Source organism: Amphiura filiformis, chromosome 8 (assembly GCF_039555335.1).
Source record: "Amphiura filiformis chromosome 8, Afil_fr2py, whole genome shotgun sequence".
Lineage (NCBI taxonomy): Eukaryota > Metazoa > Echinodermata > Ophiuroidea > Amphilepidida > Amphiuridae > Amphiura > Amphiura filiformis.
In genome coordinates, this window is record NC_092635.1 from 6704847 (window position 1) to 6713058 (window position 8212).

The window sequence follows — 8212 nt, forward strand, 5'->3', positions numbered from 1 at the left end:
TTACATTATGTCTCTTTGGACGTACCAGACTTACATTATGTCACCTTAGGCTTGGACTTACGGGACTTACATTACATCATTTTGGACTTGGACTTACATTATGGCACTTTGGACTTAGATTTACTGGACTTACATTATGTCACTTTGGACTTAGACTTAACTTAACTAACATTATGGCACCATGGACTTAAGACTTACATTAAGTCACTTTGACTTAAGACTTATTTGCCTTACAATAGAGAGATTGAGATTTCCAAACGCAGTGATCGGACAGACATCAATCTTTTCAAAACCACTCTCTTGTATCGAAGCAAGGTCGCGTATTTAGCCAGTTTTGACGATTTGCCACGTGGGAAATTAACGTAGATACATCGGTGAAAATGCAAAGAAATTTGTTCAGTTCACAATATGTTAAGGGGGTACTACTACACCCTGTTCAATTTTGTGCCTATTTTTGCATTTTTCTCAAAAATTATAGCACATTGGTGACAAGTAAGATATGTATATTATAGGAGCAAGAACTACAACTTCTGTACTGAAAATTCAACAACTCAAAGCACGGTATAGTTATTGATTTATTGATCAAATATTGGTTTTCCCTCATTTTTTACTGTAACTCCACAACAGTTGTCTGTGCTGAAATAAAATTTCCAGTGCAGTAGTTGTAGTCCTTACATGTCCCCAATGCGCTATAATTTTTGAGAAAAAGGCAAAAATGGGCACAAAATTGGGCAGGGGTGTAGTACCCCCTTAAAGACAGTCAAGGATAATGAACATACGAAGGAAAGTTTGATTATTATTATGATCCTTTTTGTTTGTAACAAATCATAATAAAGCTACAGCAATGTGCTAAAAACTGCCTTCATTTATACGTGATGCATGATGCAGAGATTGTCCATTGAAATGTGTGTGATACTTTCCATATAAAAATGACATTGCAATTTCACATTTTGGACACCAACGTCGTATAAAAACGCATGTGTTACGCAGAAATGTGCTGATTTTACGACATGTCGAAGTTCATGCAACGCGCCTAATTTTCAGCACAAAACGTATGTAACATCGCAATCTCTCTATTAAGTCACCTTGGACTTATTAGACTTACTGGACTTACCACTTTGGACTTAGACTTCAGTGACTTACATTAAGTCAGTTTGGACTTGACTCACATTATGGCACTTTGTATTTACACTTTCTGGACATAAATTATGTCTCAGACTTACTGGACTTAAATTATTGCCACCGCTTTTGTTGCACCGGGAAAAAACATTATGCAATACAATACAATACAATACAAAACATCGATCTATTTATCATAGGCCCCCTAATGGCCCAAACTATTTATCTTAATCATAATTTTTTCCTGACATTTAATTTGATCGTCTTAGTTCAATAAAATCCTGTAACAATCGTGCAAATTATGTTAAATTTTCTGTATTTGGCAGCGATAGAGTATGCATAGCGCTTATCATTATAGGCTATGGACGCATTTCAACAGCACCCTTATTTGGTGGGAAAAGGTCGTTGAACTTTTACACAGAAGTCAAGCTCAAAAATGCTCGGACTTTGTTAAAAAGTATAGTTTGACCTATCTGCGATGTACAGTTATGGAGTTATGAGCAAAAAAGGTAACATTGCGACGTCTAATTTTGGTGGCACCACATTATTTTGGTTTTGTTGAAAATGGTCCCAAATTTTCCATGATAAATCAGAAAAATAATAGTTAGTGCTATGTAGGATGTTTTGTTACCTCATCAAAATGGACAATACATATTGAGTCGCATTGGGTTCTATATTGAATCAATTTGACCTTGACAAATTGTCGTGTTAGGCCTACCTGGATAAGAAAGCACTCAAGATAGTTAAAACTGTCCATTTTCTGATTTCTTGCAACAAGACAAATAATTTGAGACCAGTTTCATCAAAATCAGAGCAAATTTCATTTTCACCCCCAACTGGACAAAATTGGACCTTTGACGTCACAATGTTACTATTTTGCCCATAACTCCATAACCGTACATCATAGATAGGTCAAAGTATACTTTTTCTGATCCTTATTACCAGTGGATCACGATGGTATGAGGTTTGAACAGGTCTGATTAATTTTGAAATTGACCCTCTTTGCAAAGTTCAATGACCTTTTTCTACTATAATGAGGGTACTGTCATGAATGCCTCCATAGCCTAGATTAATTAGCACTATAAATACTATTCATCTGCCAAATATGACAACATTAACATGATTTGCACGATTGAAATCAATTGCACTATTTGTATTGCCTCAGTGAGCCTCGTATAACAATAGCCATCAATTCATTAGCGTTCTGAGTGTATTAATCATTGTCTAGTGCCCTCTATTTCAATGACGGATATCCGTCAGCAAACATATTTTGTTGCCGTCCATACTAATGAGGGCTGTGTGTTTCCAGGATGATGCGTCTCTATTAATTCTCAACGTGATCGTTGGTGGAGCTCTTACACCTCGGTAATAGTTTTCTCATGCAGTGGGAGTAGGGCGACTTGATGATTTTCTTTTTGAAGGAAAGAAAAATAACATGGAAAAATATCATTTGAAAGTACCGAATATAATGAAAGCTAAGACATGATTAAAATACATTAAAAAGGTGAAAACAGTCCGTTAGCAGGAGTGTAGAGAGACATATTGTTATGGAAAGACAGGAACGTGCACATTATACACAAAAGGAAGGGAGGGAGGGAGAAATAAGCAGTTATAATAATATTCATCTTTTGTTGGAAATTTGCTAAACTTGGTTAGGCCTACTGTATTTTAAGTAACCTAACTCTTTTGGTTGCTTGTGAGCCACGGGGGGAGGGGGGCACTTGTATTTCAAGGTGGACACCATGTTCATGTAAAAAAACAAGCGAGAGGTCTGGGGTTCGAGTCCCCGCACAGGCAGGTATGTCCGGAGGTTTTACTCTGGTATATCTGCCTATGCATGTAATGTTTCCACTTGTAAATTCATGTTTAATTGTGCTAGTGTGCGATGCGTAATTCTTCTTTCCCCTGTATATTGATATATTAAGAATACGATTAAGCATCATTAATTTGATCTCGATGCGCTAGTTTGTACTGTTTGAATGTTTCCATGTTCCAGTGTATGATGCGTAGGCCTCTTCCCTTGTTTGCATGATTATATTAGGCGGGGTAAGCATCATTAATTGATCTCGTACACTGGTATGTAATGTGTTGTTTGTACTGTTTACCCCGCATGACTGCTCATATCCATAAGTACCAGACTTGAGTCCTGTTTATCAGGGACAGTCTGTGTAGCTCAGTGGTAAGAGCGCTCGCCCGACAAGCGAGAGGTCTGGGGTTCGAGTCCCCGCACAGGCAGGTATGTCCGGAGGTTTTACTCTGGTATATCTGCCTATGCATGTAATGTTTCCACTTGTAAATTCATGTTTAATTGTGCTAGTGTGCGATGCCTAATTCTTCTTTCCCCTGTAAAAAGGGTTGTTTTTCAGCATTGGGCAAGTACAGCGCTGTACCTGTTTAGTGTCAAAAACGCCAAAAATCAGGAAAAAGGGTATACTTTTCCAAGCAAAATACTTGCTTAGGCCTTTTTAGGGTTAATGGCAAAATAAAAAAGGGTGAAATAGGCTATGTTTGCTTCTATCAGAACAAATCGTAGGGTAAAACATTAAGAAAAGCTAAGAAACATCAAACTACTTAAATTATACAAGAACCTGAACATGAATTTTTACTTTCTTAGTGTTAAAAAATGGCAAATTACTTGTTTAGGGTATGTTTTGCATGCGCTGAGTAATACTTGTTTAGGGTGCGTTTTGAGAGTCCATACATGAGCATGGTGTCCATCACGTAATGTAAGTGGCCCCCGGGGCCATGGATTGGATTTCAACCTGAATAGCCCAATAGCAGGCATTTTGTTCTCAAAGCAATTCACTGAGGCTTTAGATACCTTTTTTATTGACGGGTGACGACTATTATTACAATGATGATAACATGCTTAGCACTGCTCCCAAAGCGCTGCCAAGAATTATGGTTCCCGTGCAACGTAGTCCTGAACCTTCACTTTCTGGAATGCAAAATGTAAGAAATCATTTTGAGAGTAAATAGCGTGTAGAAACACCACTTAATATGAACCGTTGATATCCACGGTTCCTGTGTATCCAGTGTTGTACACAAATTTCTTGTGTGTGTCCTCGTTTACCATTGTTTACAAACACGCCCCTACACATAACACATGCACCCCAATATCCAAAAATTGGATCACGCTTTTGAGTTCTGCACCACGATCGAAATGATCGCAACACAAACCTATGACATGTACTACCAATTCCAAAAGGTGCGGGGTCCAGTTACCAGGAGTTAACCACCCGCTGGCGAATTGCTGCTATAATCTTTGATTGCTGTATGTAACTAACCTGTTTGACATTGTTCTCCAGAGAACCCTGCTGGGCATTTACAGTTCAGGTTTCCCTTCTGTCATGACGCATTCAGCGCCATTCTGGCATGGATTTGCTAGCCCGCACTCAGTGGACATTACTGTAAGGTAAGCATACACAAAAACAGTATGTGAATGCAAACATATGAATATTCATTAGTGGTAATCTGGTTCACAACGCCATATAACGGGTGGTAACCACAGTAGTCTCCTACACAGCCAGTTTGCGTCGGTCTGACACTCGTCGATCAACATGTTCGTGATAGCCACATACAGTCTGGCTCGAGACTAGACTATAACCACAGGTGGTAACCACCTTGGGGGATGATGCTATTTACTCTTTTTGTTCATAACATCTAAACAGGCTGGTAGTAAACTTTATAAATCCAATGGATTGTACTTAAAGTGTATGTAGCTGGGATGAAAAGCCGACGATCAATTGAAAATGTTGACCTTTCGTATTGAAGATATGGATTTTTCCCCAAAACACCAACAAAATTTAAGTCTTTTTGGGGAAAATGTATATCTTCAATATGAAAGGTCAAATAGTTCAATTGATCGTTGGCTTTTCATCCCAGCTATACATACACTCTAAATTTCTTGTATTCAGAATGCAATTGGACATGTCTGGTGTACTCTCATCTCCCACAAAAAATACTGTGCAAACGTTAATATCCAATTCCTTAATATGACTAAAAATGGGACAAACAATGACAAATGAGGACGAAAATGTGGCTTTGCCCCCTCACACTAAAATCCTGGCTACGTTACTGTGGTGCTCAGTAGGAAATAGCAGGATCGTGAATAAACACAAAAAATATGAATTATTCTTACCGATAGAGTATTCAATATTGAAGCCTTTGTTCGATCTTGATCCATCTGATCTAAATTGTATCCATAGGTAGTTTCCCATAGATTGATACGGTTCGATAGCATCATCCCCGCAATAAATCTCACCGTCATCATTCTGCAGATCCGTGATTTTATCTCAAAGGTCTGTTTCAAAAAGAAACTTGATAGGTTTATAATATATAACTCTAAAGACGTATGTAAAATTGGTAAAAGAGGACACCCTCAATTTTCTCGAAATTATGGTTTATCACACAATCATGCTTTGAAAAAAAAATGTGCCGGACAATAGACCCCCTTTTTTCATCAGCTTACACCCAATTACCACTTTTTCAAATATGCCACCAAATGACCCCCTTTTTCATCAGATTTACACCAAATTTTAAGCGCGCATTTTGAACAAATTTTACGTTTGTGTAGCAATTCAACTGCCAAATTTTTATTTTGCCCAGAAAGTTACTTTTTCACGGTCAATGACGCCCAATTTTTAGCAATTCACCACTTAATGACCCCCTTTTTTCGGCAAAAATCGCCACCGATAGACCCCTAGCTAGACCCCCGATAGACACCAAATTTTAAGCGCGCATTTTGAACAAATTTTACGTTTGTGTAGCCATTCAACTGCCAAATTTTTATTTTGCCCAGAAAGTTACTTTTTCACGGTCAATGACGCCCAATTTTTAGCATTTCACCACTTAATGACCCCCTTTTTTTGGCAAAAATCGCCACCGATAGACCCCTAGTTTTGTACTCCAGTAGGCACAGGTACGTCACTTTCATATTCGAGTGCCCCCGGGGTTAGGTGCTTGGAATTATTGGCGCTTATGAAACACTACTTAAAATCTGGTATGGTGAAAACAATATCAGACTTAGGTCATGATAATTAATTTATCCATTGATACCAATAACAACATTCTAGTAATTTCACAATATTTGATCAGGGCCGGTGCTATAAGCCTAGCCGCGATTTTGTTTGCCGCCACAGGCAGGTTCCCATCTTACCGTCTTACCATCTCACCGTTGCTTGTAACATTGGGCTGTCCCTCAAACCTATTTCATCGCAGGCCAGGTCGGCCCTACCTATGACGTCATAATGTGAGCGCGCTCAAGCAAAATTGCAGAATCTTATCAATACCGCCAGTAGATCAAAATCAACTAAAACAAATAAACTCCTCAACAAAAGTTTGGAAAGTTTTTTCAAGCATCTATATCTCAGATTATTTGTGATATGTTCATATCGTGTTTCATATCAATGGATAGCTACTTTATTTCTCTTTACAATGACACCACATTTGAAACAATCGCCTTTTTCACAGTTGAGTACATGTCATGTGAATGTAGTGGGGTCTCAAACAGAATGTGCCAAATTGACTATTATTCTGTGCTCAAACAACACTAGTCACTAATCTCAATAGCGGGTGGTAAACCATTCATACACATGCAGCCACAACAGCCAGGCACCTCCTCCCATGAATGCTGCTCATATTCAATTCTTAACCAGGATTCGTCACAGGTCATTCAATGTGGTTGCATTGGCTACTCTGGCGCACGTACAGCACGACCAATCTGGTCTCACGAGTGTTCAATCGGCTTGAGGTCTGGGCTGATGGCAGGACATTCCATTCTCTCTACTCCCATATACCCTGGCTCCGTGGGGGCGAGCGTTGTCATCTTAGAGAATTGCAATAGGTCCCAGATTGTGAAAATATGGGATTGCAGCTTGCTGCACAGAATAATGGTCAATTTGGCACATTCCGTTTGTGACCCCACTACATTCACAAGACGTGTACTCAGGCGTGAGAAAAGTGATGGTTTCAAATGTTGTGTCATTGTAAATGTTGTAAAAGGGAAAAAAGTAGGTATCCATTGATATGCATAAAAATGTCACAAATAATCTGAGATATAGATGCTTGAAAAAACTTTCCAAACTTTTGTTGAGGAGTTTATATGGGACTAGGCGAATAATTTGACAGGGCCTAATTATTTGAAAGTAATATTTGAATATTATAGGCCTAAGTTGTACCCCCGTATGGTCCTGTCATGGTGTCAAAATACTGAGGGCATGCAGCCCCGGCGGCAAATTCAGCATAATTTCGAAATGGAGAGGTGCTAACTTTTACTTTTACTTACAAATACCGTACGAATCTTGAAATTTTGAAAGTAGACCCAGCCTAGGCTACATACTAAATTGACGATGACGCAGGGGCGTAGCCATTTATTTGGTCGGGGGGGGGGGGGGAAACATACATTTTCGGGGCACAGACGAAAAAAATTACAGTTGCATAAATACAATAGGCCTACATAGAGACTGTATGTCTTCGAGCTTCAAAAAGGCTTTTTGGGACGATAAAGGTATTTTACACAAGTTTCGCCCATTATCAGGATAGAAATGGCTTTATCTTTACAATGTGCGCGCGTAAAAATTTTGTTTTTTACACTATTTTGGGCCTGGCTGAATTTTGGTAGAAAGGGGGCTCCTTGTCCCTTTTCTTTCCCTTTGGCCTCCTGATTTTCTCCTTCATTTTTTGTCAGAGGGGCACTTTTTTCTTTCATGTTTTGTCAGGGGGCACATTGCCTTCCTCCCCCATACACAGCGGCCTCCTAACCCCCCCCCGGGCTACACTACTGCGGTGACGACAACGACGACCGTATAATTTGTTTTCCTAATTTCTTACTCTTAGCCAATCATAACAAGTGCGTGAAGAACTACACTGGCCTCCTGTGCAAATAATACTTGTTCCTGGGTTCTGCAAATCAAAATCGGCGAAACGTAATGTAATTATGGTGTCTGGAGGTCCCTGTATTATCCACGTGCATGTTGTATCCGCTGGGTAGTCTGATGGGTAATTCGGTGAGCTGATAAACCCTGATGTAGGTGATGTTGCATTTATTTTACCGCCACAGCTATCAACAGTATTTACAACACCTGTGAGGAAA

At 39.2% G+C, this 8212-nt stretch overlaps 1 long non-coding RNA gene and 1 other non-coding gene across 2 annotated transcripts; one reads left to right on the top strand and one right to left on the bottom strand.

The window, feature by feature from the left end:
• Positions 1 to 436: 436 nt before the first annotated feature.
• On the bottom strand, positions 437 to 8198 carry LOC140158556 (uncharacterized). The gene is made up of 5 exons (XR_011859797.1): positions 7951 to 8198; positions 5261 to 5422; positions 4407 to 4527; positions 3941 to 4057; positions 437 to 2530 (listed from the first exon to the last, which is right to left on the bottom strand). It is a non-coding gene; the product is annotated as an uncharacterized lncRNA (long non-coding RNA).
• Positions 3282 to 3354, top strand: Trnav-gac (transfer RNA valine (anticodon GAC)). Its single transcript has one exon. It is a non-coding gene; the product is annotated as a tRNA-Val (tRNA).
• Positions 8199 to 8212: the final 14 nt, after the last annotated feature.